Consider the following 21,139-nt stretch of genomic DNA (forward strand, 5'->3'; position numbering starts at 1 on the left):
TCTTGTCTCTGGTTTACAATTGCTCGTGAAAGGGAGATTTGGTTAGCGTTCTTTTTTTTTTTTTTTTCCCGTTAAGTCCGCATCGCAGATATTGTTAAAACAGATGTTGAAAGCGGTATTCCAAAAGGTACGCCTCGAATTATTGAATTGAACAATAAAAATGGAAAGAAAGTAGAAAAAAAAAAGAAAGAAATCAAAGCAAAAATAATACAGGAAGAGAAAATGTGAAGTAAAGAAAGAGAAATCAAAGAGCGATTGAAAACAAAGAGTGAAGTAGAAAGAGAGAGAGAGAGAGAGAGAGAGAGATCAAAATGTATAAATATAAAAATAAATCATTAAACACGTGGCAAAATGAATCGAGGTAACTATGAATGGAAAAAGTTACGCAACTGCGTTCTTCAATTGCAGAATGTATACGAATCTAAAAAAGCTTTTTTAAAATTCGTATTGTCTGTCCGTAGGCAGATTATTGCAGATTCTAAATGGGTTTAATTTTTATCGAAGTCGGTATCTTGGACTCCTTAAAATGTTTTTTTCTGTTAGAATTTTTAATATTTTTTTCAATCAGACCATTTCATACGAACGATGCATTAAAACCACCTCCTCCCGTTGGGGGATGTTCAATAAAATTTGTGATTTAGTAAGTATACATACGAGATGTTCGCGAGTTTTAAAATTGATTTAAATCAATGCATTTTATTATCAAAATGATTGAATAGATTATTAATAAGTAATTCCACACTTCCCAGATCGACTTTTTCTATTAAATGCAAAACCATTTCAACAGGACCATTTATAGTAGGCAAAATTAGACAAGCTAAAATTATACGTGTAGAAAACTTAAGCCTAAATCGGATCACCGTGCCATAAATGCCCCGCAACTTTCAACGCACTCATTGCAGTTTTGCAAAGGTATCGTCATTTGATGGAGTTTTCTTGCATAACATAAATTTGTTACAAAAGTCATGGCAGCTTTTACTACAAATAATAATAATAATAATAATTACTGTATGTGTGCAAGCACATATATGAAAATGAACTCTAGGTTCAATTGTTGTGGTGATAAATGACGTCACTATACAATAATCCAATTATGGAATCGATCTTATATCGGTTCCATAATTGTATCGCTTTACCTATTTTTGCTGTTGGGGCAATCGGATTTAAGTGAAAATCGAAATTACTCTGCAGGCTTTCACATATCAAATTTAATTAAAATTAGTTTCGTCTGTGTACATATAATAGCTTCTCTTTGCTCTGGCTAAAGAGGAGTTATCATATGCATACGAAGCGAAAGAAAACAAAGTTAATAGATCGTAACATACTCCACCAAACGCAGGCGAGAGAGAGAGATAGAGAGAGAATGCTGATCTAGTTCAGCGCTTCCCAAACTGTAGGCCGCGTAAGTTTTGTTGAGGGTGCCGTGAAATAAGGAAAACAAATTTAAAATGTTTTAAGACTAAGTAGTTCTTTTTTTTTATCTTAAAAGAAAACGTGTTTAATTTTTATTATTTATTATTTCTTTTTTGTTCTTTTTCATATTTTAATGGAAAAAAATCACGCATTGGTGTTGGTTCACAAATTTTGCTTCCTGCGTATTTCGGCGCTTAATGAATATTAGTAAATATATTCATTAATAAGCACCAAAAAGCTTACAAACGCAAAATCTTGAATATAAATTGTATTGAATATAAATACAATAAATGTTATAATAATATATGTCTGTATTACGATTTTTTTTTCGATAGGGGTCGTGAAATATTTTAATTTTTCCAAAGGGGGGGCCTTAACATCCATAAGTTTGGGAAGCACTGGTTGACCAAATGATTAGTGTATCTATGAGCTCGGTTTGCTAAGTGTGAGACCTCTTCAGACCTCCTCTTATGGAGGCCTGAAGAGGCTTGAAAAGAGGTCCACTTTTTTTCTAGAGCAGGGTTTTCGGACCAGGCAAAAAATAAATTTAAAAAATTATAAAATTAATAAGAAAAAATCTTTATCCGGCCAACAGTACTAATGTACTATAGGTTTAGAAACTTTTCGTGGGGTGGGATTACATAATACACATCCCTTAAAAGGCTGAGCTCAAGATAGTCAGGTGAAACAATATAGTTCACTCCACAACATAAAACTAGATGATAACAAATAATAAAGGGAATTACTTAGCACCAAATAAATAATCTCAGCTATATTAACGCAGATGATTTTCATGCCCGGTGTGATCCTAATCTCAATAACCGGAGGCTTAAAGTAGCATGAAAGTGAAAATATTTTGTTTGTAGAGGAGAGTTTTCAAGGTATCTCCCCCTCCTTCTTTCCTTCCTTCCTTCCCCTAGTGTACTCATCCAAAATACTAATATGCACTCTAGGATTTACAAACCTTTTTGTCGGTGGAAGGGATTACAAAAATACCAATCAAGAACATTATACATTACTATACTAGAAGTTTAGCCACTGGTTTTAATTAATCCATTAAAATTTAGAAAAGAATGCTAAAAAAAAAAGCACGCTGAGGAGATTAGATCGTTAATCCGTATTTTCCAAGGCACATATGATTAGATACGAAGATGCTCAAGAAGTCAAGAAAAATTTTTTTCATTGCAGATTAGCCAGTATCGGAACATGGTCGCTTACATAAAATACTTTGACAATCCGAAGTAGACATGAGGTAGACTGTTAATCGATCGACATTCCCGTTTTTTTTTTTTTTTGTGTGTGTGTGTGTGTGTGTGTGTGTGTGTTTCGTTGTTTTCGACCTAAATTCTAGTAGAGTAATGTATAGTGTTCTTCTAGGGTATCGAATTTTTTTTGGTAATCTGATCATTCAATATCGTTTAAGAGAGCGAATCGCCAGTCTACTGTATTTCGAGTGAAAAACTCTTCAGCAATTTTGTCCTTCTTCCAATAGAGAAGACAGAGAGAGAGAGAGAGAGAGAGAGAGAGAGAGAGAGAGAGAGAGAGAGAGAGAGAGAGAGAGAGAGAGAGAAAGTATCTCCCCTTTCTAGGTTATAACAAACAATAAAGCACAATTAAACGAAAATCAACCTGCAATAAGCACGGTGTCGTATAGTTAATTGTCTCCGGCTCTCATACAACTACTTCGACTCATGTTTAAATGTCACTGGATCCTACAAGCAGCAGTCTGAAACTGCTCTGTAAACAAGATAAGTAATTTACGCGTTCCTCGGGTGCATCATATTTTATACATGTCCGGGTTAGCGTTGATCAGAGATGATATTTCTGTATGAACTCACACAGAGGACGACAGTCGCTTGGGTCCGGTTAATCCACTTTTATTTCTTGTACTTTGATTAGGATTTCGTTTATGCTCTTAATGTCTTAACTTGACATTAATTGTGCTTTTGTTCCTACACAGAAGAAGCGGACATTCCCATTAGCGAAATATGGAAACTGTTTCCATAAAAGATAATCATTCTCATATGATAGGATCATATTAAACGTACTAAGAGATTGTATTTGAATCGCCGATTAAACAAGATAATCGTGATGTAACATTAATGGTTTCTTGGATAGACAATCATCCCTTTGTTTTCACATTCATCAGTTACAGGAGAGAACCCTAATTAGATATTATAACTACAAATAAGTACGCTAACTGTCAGAATGCTTTTTTATCACTTAAAAGAAATAATCGCCAGTGCTCTATTTAAAAGTCACCTTCACGTTACGGCTCATCTTACTGTGGAAATAAAGGAATATCGAAAACAGGTAGCGGTAAGAAGTTATCGTGGTAAAATTGAGAAATCAGGAATCCATAGAGTCCGTATTAGGAGCTAAATCGATATATGTTTAGATGTTCACCAACAAAAGCTAGTCTCCTTAGTCTCTTTTCACATATTTTCGTGCTATAATACTAACAATTGAATCTAAATCTGTAAATAATGAAACAGTCTTAGTTTATAGTTAGAGAAACATTTTTCATTTGTTTATTGTAAGTTCAGTCATCACTGTAAAAAGAGTTTCCCATAAATTGGGTAAAAATAATTGCATTGGAAGACGCGTTGTGTGTGTGTGTGTGTGTGTGTGTGTGTGTGTGTGTGTGTGTGTGTGTGTGTGTGTGTGTGTGTGTGTGTGTGTGTGTGTGAAACAAATGTATTAATTTTGAATCGCATGAGCATTCAAAATATTAAGAATAATATTTATTTCATATGAAATTGTTGTAAAGAATCACCAATGACATATTCATCATGTCAGTATATTTTATTGCTGTCTGAGGTTGACAAGGTAAATGATGTCTTTTATTACCCACGAAAATCCCAAGGAACAACAAAGAGTAAATGGCTCTATAATATATGTTTGAGGTGTCACATTGCTCAGGCTTAACAATGAAATTCTTTATTGAATTATGAAACGAATGGTTCAAAGTAAATAACGAGAATACTCCATTAATTGTTTAAGACTAAAGTCATAAAAATAATTAAAACTCACACAAAATTAAAAGTAAAATATTATTGATACTCGAATAGTTAAAAAATCAGAGAATTAAGCAGGCAAAATGATATTCCTATTGTACCAATACATATCATCATCATTATTTTCTATATTGCTTTATTCACGTAACAATTCTCCCTAAGTATACTGTTAAGACACAATACAATAAATAATTGTTACGAAGGAAACAATTAAAAAATAAATAATTGTTAAAATATACCAGTTGTCAAAATTCATGTGGATTATCAAATTATTAATTAATTGCACACAAATAGGAAATTCAACAATTATTTCGATTTGAATACGCACAGTCGATTTTAATGATTACATTGTTGAGTGTGAAATAAACCACACACGTGACCAAAAAAAAAGAACATTTAAACACTATCAATACGTATGCGTTGAAAATGAGCGCGTGTCAGCTGTACTCGATTTGCGCTTAAAAATGCAGTAATTTGAGGAAATGCATGCAATATTGGGTCATCAAAAGAGTCAAATATAGAAGGAAAATTCTTACCAAAAGTTGACAATACACAACAACATGTCCAAAGTATATTGTTAGCTTTATATGTATTCACCCATATGGGACTACGGGAAAAGGATTACGCGTGGCAACCATTTCCTAGTTTTTATGACTTTCACGGCTGAAAATGTGAATGATGCGATTGACTATTACCTATTAGTCTTTCAGAACTCCATCTGACAAATATCGTCATATATTCTCTCACCTCTCCAACACCCAGTGATAGCGAAACGGCACGAGTGTCACATTTGCGTCTGTTTGCACCATAAAAACACAGAGGGCAGCACCAGGAAGCAGTGATTAAGGAAATTTAGCTTTCACGCATGCGCAGTGATGGATGTCGCTTCGATGATACTTTGCGATAAATGATACGGAGTTGAGAGGAAGAAGATAGGGAGCGTTACCTTCTACAATATTCTAGTGGGCTACTTATGGGTAATGCCGACCGCATATCAAGAGTTTCTATCATTTTCGAAAATGCTTTTCTCTAAAAACTTTTTTTATTTAAAATACTGCCTTTTTTCTACGTATATTTAAACCATCCAGACTAATAAATATTTACGTAAATAAATATTTACGTAAATATATATTACATTAAAAAAAGTTTTACTTCGTGTTACATTAAAAAAAGTTTTTTTTTTAGTAACACGAAGTATATATTTATTTTAATTTTTTTAAACAGTTAATTATTTAACTAAAAATCCCAAATAATTAAAATATTTATCTGATAACGTAAAAAAAACAAAAAAAAACGAAGTTAAATGATATCCTAGATGGCGCTTCCGTACACTTTCCTATTTTGTGTTCTTTTCAACAGTAAATCACTTGTAAAATTTATTTTTCATGCTATTGTGCATTCTTTGTTAAGCTCCCGTGTACGCATGCTCTGTTGTAGCGTATCATATTCTGAGAAGACCGCACTGTAATCTGGAAGTAGCTTATGTTTCTTTCTGGACTCCTGTGAAATTTTAATATCCAGCAGTTTATTTACATTCACTGCACGAAGTCAACTGAAGGGTGGAGCGATATCAGTGCTCCCTGGTGGGCGATTGAAATGCCTGTGAGTTGCTGATATCACGAATAAATATAGAGCAAACAAAGTTATTTTTAATTCTGTCGTAAAAACATGAGGATAATAACACCTACTTCGGGGTCAATGAAATATGGGTTTGAAACTAAAATATTAGTAATTATTCTACTCTCCCGCAGCTGTCTTCATCATAGATTTCTTTGCTATTTTAGCCCTAATCACACAAGTATTGTTATAGCGCTGACTATGTGTTCTACTAGCAGACAATTGTCGATATTAGGCCACTCGCATCGAAGCATCTGTGAGATGATAAAGAAAACCGGAAGTGAGGTCAGAAACAAATCTTAGGGGAATTTCTGTATGGCCGAGTGTTGATTAAGAAATCCAATTTCACTACAGTACTTGACAGGAACCCTCAGCCTCCATATATTTAATGCGGTACTGTTATCGCTTCTGAAATATTGAGATGGAGGAGCCGATTTCACGGTAGATGGGCATAGGAAAGGAATGGAAAACTGGAAATGTATGATGAATAAAATATTTTGATGAGGAGTATCTTAAGATACTAATATAGTAACTTTTTCGATATTAGGCCACTCGCATCGAAGCATCTGTGAGATGATAAAGAAAACTGGAAGTGAGGTCAGAAACAAATCTTAGGGGAATTTCTGTATGATTGTATTGTAGGTATGAGAAAAATGTTGAGATAAAAAGATAGAAGGGACTAAGAGATACGTCAAAGAAAGCAGAAAGAAAGAAATAATAAATTTCGATTAATATATGGGAATGTTGACAGATAAATAACTAGAGATACAGAAGAATGAATAAATTTCAATTAATGGATAGATACGTGGGGAGGGAGGGAGGGAGAGAGAGAGAAGGAATAAATATTTTGGACAGAGATGTTGAGGGAGAGAGAGAGAGTGAGACACCGAATACATTTCTGTTAATGAGCGTGAACAGGGGCGCGGAAGAAAAGAAAACGAAGGATTAACTTTGTATTAAGGCGAGTTTGAGAAAGAAGAGAGAGTGAAGAAATAAATTTCGTTTAACGAATTCCAACAAAGGGACCCTTTCCTAGTTAGAATCTTGCGTTTGTGGTCAGTCCGTGACTGAACGTGTCCCCTCAGTGGGTTTAATTAAGTCGTTCGCAAGAGTCGTTATTGTTCGGAGCTTCGGGGGAAAGTTCTCATTATTCCGAATAAATGACTTTCGTTTAACACTCGCCTGAGAACGAACAAAGGATGTGGAAAAGCGTTTGACTGCAGACAACGAAAGGAAATTGCTACGATTTGAAAGTGGAGGATGGAAAGAGTCCTTTGCGTTGAAGAAAAATTCAAAGCAATCTCTCTTGGATAAATTTGTAGCAATGGATAACGAGTAAGAAGTGATTTTAGATTATCACACGGCCAAAAGGTGTGTGTGTGTGTGTGTGTGTGTGTGTGTGTGTGTGTGTGTGTGTGTGTGTGTGTGTGTGTGTGTGTGTGTGTGTGTGTGTGTGTGTGTGTGTGTGTGTGTGTGTGTGTGTGTGTGTGTGTGTGTGTGTGTTGAGGGGGGGGACCAGTGACATCTTTTGTACATGATGGATTTATTGTTTCGGTCTGTGAGCTACATTTAATTAATAAATATATTAAAGTAACGTTGAAAATAACAAAAAGAGCTAAATGCAAATGAAAACAGAAAAGTCTGATGGAGTAGAATAAATAATAAACTGGCGCATAATACAAATCAGAATAGGATATTGCAAAAAACAAACTTATGAACATGATAATCCTACTTAATACAGATCGAGAAAAGGAAGAATAAAAAACGGAAATCATTGAAATAAATGAACAAAAAATAAATAAATCGAAAAAAAGAATGAAAATAACTCCCGTAAGTGGAAAAAAATGCCAAGTGGGTAAGAGAGAGAGAGAGAAAGAGAGAGAGAGAATAAAAGATAAAAACAAAAAAGAAAAGAAAGTAAGAGAAGCAGAATGAGAAAAGGAATTGAAGGAATGACAGAAAGGAGAAAAATGAGATACATATAATAGAAATGAAAGCAAGAAATAAATAATTTTATGAAAGAAAAATTAAAATGAATCAATTAAAGAATGAAAGAATTAAATTAAAGAAAAACAGATGAGAAAAGTAAAGGAAAAATAAAAAAGAGAAGAAATAGAAAGAAAGAAAGAAAAAGGCACAGAAGAAATAAGGAAGGAAAAATGAATAAGAAAGAAAATACTCTAAAGTACGAAAAGACAAAATATTTAAAAATAACAAGCGTAATTAACTGTATATTTAAAGCAAACCTAGTTCAAAAACGAACCAGACTAAAAGTATACAATACATTAGCCTTACCAGTCTTATTGTATGGAAGCGAAATCTGGACAATAAAACAAAAAGACAAACAAAGATTAATAACAGCAGAAACGAAGTTTATGAGAAAAACTGCAAAGTATACCCTATTTGATCACAAAAGAAACGAAAAAATTATGAAAGAATTAAACCAAGAACCAGTAATAGAAAAAATTAAAAAATATAAACATAAATGGATGGAACACGTTCAAAGAATGAAAACCGAAAGATTACCGAGACAAGCCTTAAAGTACAAGCCATTAGGAAAAAGAAAACCAGGACGTCCTCTTAAACGATTCAACGATGACTTCTAAGGCCGGAACAGGCCATGCTAGGCCTAAATCCTTGATATGCATGATGATGATGATGATGATGAAAGTGACGAGTGAAAGAAACAGATATATATATATATATATCTGCATTTCTCTCTCTCTCTCTCTCTCTCTCTCTCTCTCTCTCTCTCTCTCTCTCTCTCTCTCTCTCTATATATATATATATATATATATATATATATATATATATATATATATATATATATATATATAGAGAGAGAGAGAGAGAGAGAGAGAGAGAGAGAAATGCAGATACATTTTTATAAAGAAAGCAAAACACAGAAAAATGGAAATTCAAAATGCTGATGAGAATCTTTAATGAAAACAAAGGTTTGGCTTGATGGAAATAAGCAGGAAAGTGGGCAGAATTATTCATCTTCTGTGGCTGCTTCGAGAATTAATTTGGCTGCGCTCAGGAAAAAAAAATCGTTCTTTTTCTCATATTACACCTCTGAATCAAAAAAAAAAAAAATAAATATATATATATATATATGTGTGTGTATATATATATAATTTTTTTGATTCTCGAAGCAGCCACAGAAGATGAATAATTCTGCCCACTTTCCTGCTTATTTCCATCAAGCCAAACCTTTGTTTTCATTAAAGATTCTCATCAGCATTTTGAATTTCCATTTTTCTGTGTTTTGCTTTCTTTATAAAAATGTATCTGCATTTCTCTCTCTCTCTCTCTCTCTCTCTCTCTCTCTATATATATATATATATATATATATATATATATATATATATATATATATATATATATATATATATATATATATATATATATATATATATATATTATTTATAAATTTACAAATCATATATATATAATATATATATTTACAAATCATCATGTATGATTTGTAAATCTAATTTATTACATAGAAAATAATTATTGCTAAATATGAATTAGCATAATCTAAATCTACGTACTTTGTAGATCATATAACTATATAAACACATAAAAGTGTAATATGAATTATAAAAAAACTGTTATTTGAAAGCATTCACAAAATTGGAATATATATATCAAAACATGCCCACATGGTCTGCAGGCTAGAAACAAGTTCATTTTTGTCTGTTGGGGCAACTTCTTGAAGACGTTTTTTCAAATTCCCCACAAATTCTCAATGGAGTTAAATCTGGTGAGTTTGCCAGCCAAGGAATTACATTGATTTGCGTTTCTTTGAGCCATTTAGTAGTGGTTTTGGAAGTGTGACAAGAAGCTGAATCTTGCTGAAAAAGGATCACACAAATCTTCCGATGCCGGTAACATAAAGTGCTCAAGAATTTCTTGGTACACTTTGGATTTAACCTTGCAAAGGTCAATACACAGTCTACCTGGATTCGTTTCAATTCCTTAGCTATAAACTGTCGAGTTTGGCCTTCTTTGTGTAGAGACACCATACGAAACTTCTTAGCTTCCGATATGTCGCTCGTTCGACCCATGTTTCGCAAATGATTAATTGAAATCCAAACGATTCCTCACACACGAGTCAGTTTCTCAGCTACTGAAATATCTGCTATTTCTATGCTCTCCTCAAAACCAATCGGAAAAATTTGGAATATTTTAATATTTTGAACCACGTTAAAAATTATTCTAATTTTGTGAATGCTTTCAAATAACAGCTTTCTTATAATTCATATTACATTTTTATGTGTTTACATGGTTATATAATCTACAAAATACGTAGATTTAGATGATTGTAATTCACATTTGGCCATAATTATTTCTCTGCAATAAATTAGAATTACAAATAATTCGACAGATTTTCTTTGATTATTGTAATTTTTTTGATTCGAAGGTGTATAAACCCTTCAAAGTAAATGTACTGGAATATTAGTGCAATGCTGAATCAACCCATGACGTATATTTCCTATCACAACTACACGAAATAAATCCGTTCTAAGAGAAGTGTTTTTGCGCCATTACTTAAGAGCTGCAATTCCTTGGGATGTGCACTCTAATAACAGCTGTCGCCTGGGGTGGTCGGAGAGGTTTGACGTCACGGCAATCACACGGAGTAGACGAAGGAGGGACGGACCACGGGGGGAAGGAAGAGAAAATGAGGGAGGTGGTGATTCGTAATCACTTAGTTTAGCCAGGAACTAAACACAGTTGGAAACTTCTCTCTCTCTCTCTCTCTCTCTCTCGTCAACTGCCCTATTTGGCGAGCAAACAGCGAAAAACGCACACACGAACGTGCAACGAACAAGGCATTGTGGGAACCGACGTGTGCACACACACACACACCACGAAACTTCAACCCGTTCTTAGGGAAGAGTACGTGCTCGAGGCTCTTTTATATCTCTTTGTTTTACGTCTTAACTGGAACGTGTTGAGACTTGAACATCAGCGAGTGATATACACCCTTAAAATATTAGGGGGGGGGAGAACGTTCAAATAAACAAGGAATGCAAGCAGGGATACCATCATCCTACTCGCTGTTGCGCAAGCTGTGAAATCACTTCAGTTTTGAGCTCACCGTAAAAAAATTACCAACATCTTAATCCCTTTACTTTGAATTCCTCATGTATTTCTTTTGCAGTAAACTGGAAGTAAATGATCAAGCAAATGATGGAGAAATACACCTCCGCTAATGCTTGAACGAAGAACAAGTAGTTTTCCGTGTAAGTATTAACCAGAAGTATTAAGTTAACCATTCTATTAACAAAACTATTAATAAATCCTGTATGTAGTTGAGCAGTGTTATCAATGTAAGCGTTATAATACAATGAGACACGCTGAAAGATTCTAGAGCAGTTCATAGAAATGCCACTAGATGTCCTCTCCGAACAAAAAACATTTTACTGCTGCGATGATAAATTAAAAAAAAAAACAACCTATTAAGCCTAAATTTATTGGGTTATCAAAATCTCATCACAGTTTGCGTTTATTCAGACAACATGCCAAAAGGCAGCCATATGCCCCCCCCCCCTCCTCCTTAATACGCTATGTTTAAGTAATTATATTGTATTTCCTATACATTAACAATTCTGCGCAATAACGAAATATATCAATGCATAAGAAGCTATCGATCGAATGAATGCAACTTAACCACGCTACAGCACGAGAGATTTCTTTTTATATTCCGAGTGTAATTAAAACATGACGACCATTAGGAAGATGATCTTTTGGTAATCCCCTTTTTTTACGGAATCCAGAAATAACCCCCTAATGGAAACACTCCGTTTGCACAATGGAGAGACCTAACTCGAAACAGGACACCTGGTCTATCAAGAAAAAAAAAAGAAAAAGAAAAGAAAGGATAGACTAAGACTTTGGTTACGTAAGAACAAGAAAATTGAAACCTTTAGCAAACAAACCTCGTTGTTGAAAGTTTGGAAAGAGTGTATGCTTCTTCGAATGGCAGAACATTGCTTCGCAAAAAAACATTAACCGGTGATTGGATACAGAAAACAAAGTGTAACAAAAGAAATAAAATATTGGAATGAATTGTTCTGGTTCAAGGGGTGGCACCACTTTTTTTTTTTTTTTTGTTGTTGTTGTTTGTTTTTGTCGGTCAGTTATATTCTGCGTCTTAACTGAAACCAGAATACTAGTTAATAGGAGTTGGGCGATAGTAAATTTGAAATTTGTAATGTATAAATTACTTATTCATATAACATGGCATTATCATATTAAAAACGGGGATATTAGGAAAGAACTTGACATTGTTAGCATCCAGGAATCTCAGGTGGTATGGTCACTTAAGAATGGGAGAGGAAAGATTACCAAAACAAGTGTTCTCTGCCAGATTGGTAGGAAAAAGACCCAGAGGAAGACCAAGATATAGGTGGATTGATATGGTACAAAGTGCCTTAGACGATAGAAATATAAGATCTGATGATGTTGGAGTCTTGACAGGTAACAGGTTGATTTTGAGGAAAATTGTAGATAGTAAGAAAAAAAAAACACACTTTCACAATTTTGTTACTAACAGATGTACCAGCGCCTCAGTAGCTCACTTCGTATAGACAAGCCCTTTGTTGAAAAGACCCGCGTTCGAATTCCGTCTATGACGTAAGGAATGTTTAACCTAATCAGGTCTTTTCAATCCAGTTACCCTGTAAACACACTACAGGCACAAAACTTGTCCTTAGTGGGGGGGGGGGGGATGCACCAGAGAAGTGACGTGCCGGCTGTATTAATTCGCCATGACTCCTAATCAGAGGACTTCTTCAACTTATTCTAAGGAATGGGTGGGTTCAAGAAGAAGAAGAAGAGATGAAGAAGAAGTAAAACAGATGTACCATTTTAGAGACAAATATAAAAAAAGAGACTGAAATTATTACGAAAAATCTAAGCTGAGTGGAAAATACATCAAAACATATCTAATAAAATACTACCCTCAGATGAGGGTATTTCAAAATGCTGGGGATTTTTTTTTTTAAACTCATAAAAATAAGAGCCGCATATCCAAGAGATTGTCAACTGCTATTCCACTGTGCTGAAACTATTATTTTCGGCCATGACAACTATAAATATTTGTAAAGATAAATTACCCTAGATATATTTACATATATTTACATTCAAGTGTTTGCAACCAAATATTCAGCACAATAATAATAATAATAATAATAATAATAATAATAATAATAATAATAATAATAATAATAATAATAATAATAATAATGGATTATTATTATTATTATTATTATTATTAAACTGTTCATAACATGGCCATAAGAAGTCAAATATTTCAATACGCAGATGACACTGCACTACTAGCAATCCACACAGACATTAGCACAGCTCTCTGCAAAGCACAACAAGACCTAAATGAAATCACAACAAGACCTAAATGAAATCACAACAAGACCTAAATGAAATCACAACATACTTCTACCAAAACGCAATTCTAATCAACGGCACCAAAACACAGATGTTGATAATACACAACCCAACAATCATACGCCCCGCATCACTATCGATACATTGTCACACATACCGCTGCATTAACAGCAAAAATACCTGCCAATGTTCCGAAATCAAACCTGTAATACACGCAAAATACCTCGGTCTCTATATAGATTGCCATCTTAAATGGACAAAACATATAGAATACCTACACACCAAACTCCGGATCATCGCAGCAAAACTCTTCCAAGTAAAAGACATTATTCCACCCCAACATAAAAAAACTCCTATATCACGGTATCTGCGAATGCCTACTCAGATACGATATAACAGTCTATGCAAACACACCAAACAGCCATCTAACAAAATTAGAAACACTGCACAGGAAAATTGTGTCAACAATTTGGACACCTTACACGCAACAACAAATATCCGACAAGCACATGGCGACACACAGAATCCTAAGCATTAAAAACCAGAAATACCATGGCATTAACAAGGAATTACTTCAACATCGCCTATCGAAACAACAGAGACACATATCGTATAACACGACCTATAACAACCCTCTACATCCTCACACCCTTCAACAACTCATACGGTTCTTTTGTGAGATCACATCAGATACCCACGCAACTCAACAACCTACCAAGAAAGTTAAAACACGTAGATAACTACAGAACATTAAAAAACGAACTCTGGAAAATATACCAACAAAGTTAAGAAACCATTAACACTAATATACACATCACAAATCATTAGCATCCAATGCCTACATCCCATACATAAACAGTAGCAACACCACAAATAGTGAAGGCTAAATCCCACTCTCTTCATAAAAGCTAACCCAAGCTTCGGAGTAGGTGGGATTAACTTGCCTCACGCATCTACACGTAATCTTGTAACCAAATGCAGAAAGGTAACAAAACAGTCAGCAAATTACATAACAATAAAGAAGATACTGAAGATGTTGATTATTATGTGATAATATCATTATTATAATATTACTATGTAACATGAAAAAAATAATGTAATAAATTATTCTTACTATTAAAAAAATATGTAAATAATGAGTTTACATTATACGTTTGTGAGAAATAAGAAATATAATATTTTAATTGCACACGTGTAAATACTGTTGTATAATCACACTTTATTAAACTTTGGGAAAAAAAATAGTAAACTACATGTAATATTGTATAACTTGTGTAACTCCGAATTATATAATTGTAAATTATTACTGTGATTGTTATTTTAAATGATAGCAAAAAAAACTATGTTATCATCATTATTATTGAAATTTCATTATATGTAGCACTTCGTGCTGAATCTTGTAAAATAATATACTGAATGTTACTCAAGTATTTTTAGTAATATTTGAGATTAATATTTGAGATTTAATATTTTTCAAGTAATATTTGAGAGATCAATAAAAATTATTATTATTATTTAAAAAAAACATAAAAAAATCACTAAATAATAACACTGTATTACATACATGGACCTACAAGGAAGATGAAGATGCTCTTTTTGAGGACAGGTAAGTAGACTGCATCATCGTTCTGTCCGGAACTAAACATCAGAAGTTAAAAAAGCTGAAGGAACGAATGACCTGGCTACCACAGTGCGGAATACATTTAATTTCGGTGAAGTCTGAAACCAAATCTTCACTTTGGCGAACCCCTTAGTAGCTCTGAATGCAGGATTAGACTATCAGATTGGAAGAAACTATCAAGGGGTGCACTTACGTAGGGAAGGGTGGAGGTATGGCACCTATACCCCCTTCAGAAGAAATAAGAAACTGGAATCCAAAGCCTTGTTTGAATTCCAGTACAAAATCTTGGTTATTCCTCCCTCCCCTCCAATTTCTTTCAGCATGCAATAATATGAATCATGATACTTATGTTTTCCCTTCAAGAGTACAACTTTAAAATAGTTATTTCCCAGACTGGACGCTAGGTAGTATGTCGGACCGAACCTAACTACAATACTTTAAGAGGCTTCAAGGTCGGCTAGAGAATAAACTTTTTGTCTCTATTTTGTGACGTGTGACTAGAAGAACTCTCAATGGAGGTATATGTGTGCGGGGTGGGTGGGGGAGGAACTGCAAAGGTCACGACTTGAAGAGAAGTTGGGTAAAATTCTCGATGTATGGCTTAGCAAAGAATTCGTTACTGCGTATTTTATTGCCTTCCCGATTTCAACTAAATGAAAATAATAACAACCATGAAAAAACATCAAGCAAAGAGAAATGAATTCCATGCAGATAAAGGCAACGCTCACAAAGCCATCCACATTCACTTATCTTTCGTCCGCCCATTTTCCTACCTGTTTTGCACTTGATTTCCTTGGTCATTATTCACGGAAATGCCACATCTCCAAGCTTCTTATTTTCTCTCTAATTCTTGTATGGACCATCTACCATTCCTAACACACAACTTTCAACAATTTTGATATTAGACAGCAAGAAATTAGAAGATTCTCGTGCAAACTGGACACGTTTTGTTTTCGTGGGTTGTTTTAATAGAAAAGTTTGCTGCTGCACATTTGACTCTTGTCTCTATCGTCTTATTATTTTCTCATATCCCATTGGTATCTGTCCTGTATTTTAGAAGTTAATCCAGCCTACTCCTAAAAAAGGACAATATAAATCCACTTTCTTTTCAGTTATTTCTACACTAATAAGAAAACCAGTGACACTGAACTTCTTTACCACCTCGAATCCTCTCAACTAATTAACCACCACCAATACGATTTCCGCCACTATCGATCTTCTTGATTATCTTATTACCAATCTTTGGAAAAATCTCGCGAAAAAAGTTTGGGGAATCTCAAGACGTTTTTCCTAATATCTTCAAGGCACATGATCGGTTTGGCGATCTATTAAGTAAGCATCCATCATATTACTAGTAGTTAGCGCTCTCCAACCAACAGGCCGCGGGTTAAATACCACAATAGATGAGATGCTCCGGATTGTCTTTAGGTGGAATGCATTTCATTGCCCAATGCGAGACCACAACCGCACCGTTTACTGTAGGCCTGAAGTGTGAAAAAGTTTCATGTTTGGTATTTAGAGCTGTGTTTTTGATTTATGTAATAAATAAATAAAATACAGAAATATAAAAAATTAATAAAAACAGAAAAAATCTTTCTCACCTAATGTAATAATGCAATACAGGTTTTTAATCTTTCATGGGGTAAGAGTTATATAAAAAATAGTCTCTCTTGTGACTACTTCAAGTAAGTTGCTAGCTTTTTCTTGAACATATTATATATTATACAATGTAATGCTGAATGAATATTTGTCCTCAAACTAACTGAGACTAAATGCGTCCACAACGCTCACTTGTTCCATAACCTTTTCCATTGGACTGCAAATCCAATACGTAGCTTTACAGATGACAGTACACTGCATTCCACATTCCTCTTTCTTATTTGCACGCGCACACGCACACACACACACACACACACACACACACACACACACACACACACACGACACCAAAACTTCGGGAATATCAACTTTTACAATCTTAAATTCTGATTTCCAAACTAGTCTTCATTTGGGTTCTAATAACCTTGTTAATTTCAATCCTAATTAACAAAATAAAAATCAATCCTATTTTATTAGTCGCAAAAAAAAACACTTTCTCCCCAGTATTTTTAAGAACGTCAAAATTTCTAGACAAATGCGATTTCTATTTTTTTTTCGGGGGGGGGGAAGGGGATTAATTTAACAACAAATCTTCTCGGCATAAACCCATTAATACAAATATTGCCTCCTCGCCATCCACAAAATTTGGTTTTCTCTTTCGCGCGAGGCATTACTTCGCCTCAGGATGACTTAACTCCAAGCAAATTACAAATCCGTTCAACAATTGAGGTGACCCTAAAAACTCCTTAAATAGAGAAGGAAACAGTTGCGTTTATTAATGACCCATCTCTCTCTCTCAAACTCTCTTTCTCCCAGATGCTCAGTTTCTGCCGTTTTCATTTTCTACAGAATCGGCATCAGTAATTCCCCTCACACTCTTCTAAGTCTGTTAAAACGCGTGTAGAAACCATTCAAAACCCTTTCACAATTTCTCATTCCTTCCCTCCTTCCTTCTACTTGCTATATACTCCCTAGAGTATAATCTAGAAGTTTTAATTAAACGTTAACAAGTATCTTCTTTCTTCTCACCTTTCTGTCCATAAACTACTAATGTATCTTACACTGACCAACTTCTCGCGGACGGGATTACCATAAAAAATAAACTTAGCATATTGTTTAATTCGGCCACTAGAGGGTACTACTGATGATTCGTCTATCACCTAATTATAATTCCAGTTGAAATCAAACTTATCAACTTACTGCCTGAATGAACAGCATTATCTTTAATTAAAAGTAACCTGCCTTTAAGCATTATTTTCAGACATGATTAACTTTTAAATATAAATTTCATCATTTTTGTAATGCCTGTAAAATCGCTTAAGGGTATTGGATATTACATGCTGAGAAAATTTAATCATAATACTTAAGGTACTTCAACACACTCCAGAAATGCCATGGTTGATACAGTATGTCCACTTCAAGCATATTTAATCAACTCACCATGGCGACATCTAGTGACATATTAATAAAACACTTTTCGCCAATGAATGGAAGATTTTTTTTAAAAATAAATAAATAAATAATGCCATTTATAGTTAGAATAAATTATAACTCATTTGAGAAATTTGAAAATATCCTATTTTCAAATTTTCAAATTCGAAACATTCAACTAATCCGGAAATACAAACACATATTTGCATATTTTCTACTAGATGTCCCTATCAGCTTTTCAGATTTTTAAATTAATATATTTTGTTTAGTATTTAAAACGAAACTTAGAATTTGATTCTAAAACTTTTGAAAGCAAATTAAGAATTAATTTTTATTTTAAAAATATAGAAAGTTTTCCAAAGACAACAACAGGAATAAATTACTAAAATTTTAACACCATACTTAAACTCAAATATTAAACTCTTTTAATATTTCTCCTAGAAGTTTTCAAAAGAAAAAGTTCGTTGTAGAAAAGAAAAAATGCGGCGGTAATGAAGATCAAGAACATGCACAATTAATCCCCTACTTATGATGCAACATTAAAGAAAGTAGAGTAATTACGTTCGTAATATTTGTGCAAGAGACAGCGGAAGAGCATAAAAATATGAACCCACCTTCTAATTAGGACGACGCTAATGACGAGAAGAAACTACAATATGCCTGAGACTATGTTCTGTAATTGGGAAGCTCTTAGGAACCAGAGTCAAGTACATGACCGTCGAGTTGTGCATGTTATTGATGGAAAAAAGAACAGTGAATATTTCGTGATGCAACAGTGATTGATGACGTGCACAGTTTGCAAAGAATATTCAGTTCTAACCCAATAGCAATATCGATTGAGTCTAGAGTGAATGGAAAATTCTTCCAGATTTTTATTAACGTATTTTACATTATAACACCTTCTATTGTCACTTTAGAATGAATCACATTGATGTTCAGCATGAGAAATTTCTTTGTCATATTATTTAAAAGTCATAAAATTAAAATGTAAATATGCCAAAATGTTCATAATTATTAATTAATAGAAATATAAAATTTTTTAAAATATTTAATAATATTCATAAAATATAAATATTTAGCGAAATTTAAACAAAATATTTAAAATTATTTAGGTGGATAAGAATACACCTTTCGTAAAAAACAATGTCTTTTATTGATAATGAAAGCCTCGATTTCTTAGCAATTTAGATGGATAAAAATACATCTTTGGAAAAAAACTTTTTTAAGATTATAAAATAACTCCTTTATTGGTAAAACTCTCGATTTTGTAACAAAATAAGGGGAAACTATTTTTAAATTGCAATTTCTGGTCCTAGACTTGTTATTAGATGCGTTGTATGTACTCAGTATTTTTATTATTATTATTATTATCTTCATATTCGAAGTCATGGATATATATATATATATATATATATATATATATATTATATTATATTCCATGCCGAAGCAAGTAAAAATAGAAAAACTTTTACTCTGTACATTAACGGAAAATATATTGCGAATGAGTGGAATTCATAGTTTGTCCCTCATTATAATAACTAAAATCACAAGATATATATAAAAGCAGTAAGGAAAGCCTCTTACCTCGTGTACGAAAAGAAGTCACATGTGAAGAAATATCACACTTACCTGTAAGTAACGGAAAAAATTAATTATGTAGTGAATATTTCTTACAATAAATACTTAAAAAAGTTAGTTTTGAATAGTATAAATAAATCATGTATCAAAAAAAATGTCTGTTGTTCTGTAAACGAATTTTTATTTTACTATTGGGTTTTCCATCCATGTAATTTTTCATGGCTCTGTTTGAATATGAAGAGACTGTAGGCTATATTTAGACCCAAAGTTTTGACATTCAGAAGTCATTTTGACACATTCCCTAGGTGCACAGAAAAAGGTCAAACGTCTGCAGCCATACTCTGCAACCATCGCTTTAGTGAATCTCATGGAACGTACAAAGATGATGGGAAGATGGTAGCCTATGTTGAAACCCAAACTTTTAAATTCCTGGGGTTTTATAGTTTTTTGGCTTATATCACAAAAACCGAATTTGACGTATAATTATATTTTTTTATTTGTCCATTTTTCTTATTCTTCCCTTAACAATCGTCTTAGGATAGCAAGCAGGGTAAGAATCCTCACTATCTCTATGGCAGCAACATTTCTCATTTTTGGAATCTTATTCTATAAAAATATAATTTGTAAAATTTGAAAATTAATAATTACATCTAATTGACATTTGGAAACCAAAAAAGAAAAGATCAATCAGTATAAATAAATAATTCTAATAAACATTTTCAAATTTTTAAAAAATTTTTCTATAGAGGCAGTTTTTCCCAAAGTGTAGTACGTGTCCCTTGGGGAGGGGGGGGGGTACGTAGTACTTTTCATTTATTTATTTTTTTTAATTTTTATGTTTTTGTCACAGATTTGTGCAGGCCTGTTATATAATCAATTTTCAATAACTAAAAAAAAATCTAAAGGAAGTTTTAAACAAAATGTGTGTCATAACAAGTATCGACTCACCTCCGTTAGTGTCACGTCTGGTTAAAGACGAGATCGCATTTCAGCTACAGGGTTCGAACTGTTTGTATTAAAAGTTTGAATTCAAATAATCTGAACCACGTGATGGAAACTCTCCTCTACATCTGAATCATTGTTATCTTAATTACAATGGTTCTCAGCAGTTGTTTCACCACTCATGCCGTCCGTCTCCACATATTAATGTATTTTTTTCATAAGTTATGATCGATGTACAAGGTTATCATCATCATCATGCGTATTATCAAGGATTTAGGCCTAGCATGGCCTGTTCCGGCCTTAGAAGTCATCGTTGAATCGTTTAAGAGGACGTCCTGGTTTTCTTTTTCCTAATGGCTTGTACTTTAAGGCTTGTTTTGGTAATCTTTCTGTTTTCATTCTTCGAACGTGTTCCATCCATCTATGTTTATATTTTTTACTTTTTTCAATTACTGGTTCTTGGTTTAATTCTTTCATAATATCTTCGTTTCTTTTGTGATCA

At 33.4% G+C, this 21,139-nt stretch overlaps 1 protein-coding gene across 1 annotated transcript in view; it reads right to left on the bottom strand.

Annotated features, from left to right (window-relative positions):
* LOC150109476 (dual specificity calcium/calmodulin-dependent 3',5'-cyclic nucleotide phosphodiesterase 1A-like) overlaps window positions 1-5,154 on the bottom strand; it is a 279,797-nt gene extending 274,643 nt beyond the window's left edge. Inside the window, exon 1 of the mRNA XM_090408516.1 lies at window positions 4,967-5,154. The gene's annotated coding sequence lies outside the window, so the exon portion shown is untranslated. The remainder of the gene's footprint in view (window positions 1-4,966) is intronic.
* Window positions 5,155-21,139: the final 15,985 nt, after the last annotated feature.

The sequence above is a fragment of the Typopeltis vanoorti genome, chromosome 2 (assembly GCF_054136105.1).
Source record: "Typopeltis vanoorti isolate ZY-2024b chromosome 2, IOZ_Tvanoo_1.0, whole genome shotgun sequence".
Taxonomy (NCBI): Eukaryota; Metazoa; Arthropoda; class Arachnida; order Uropygi; family Thelyphonidae; genus Typopeltis; species Typopeltis vanoorti.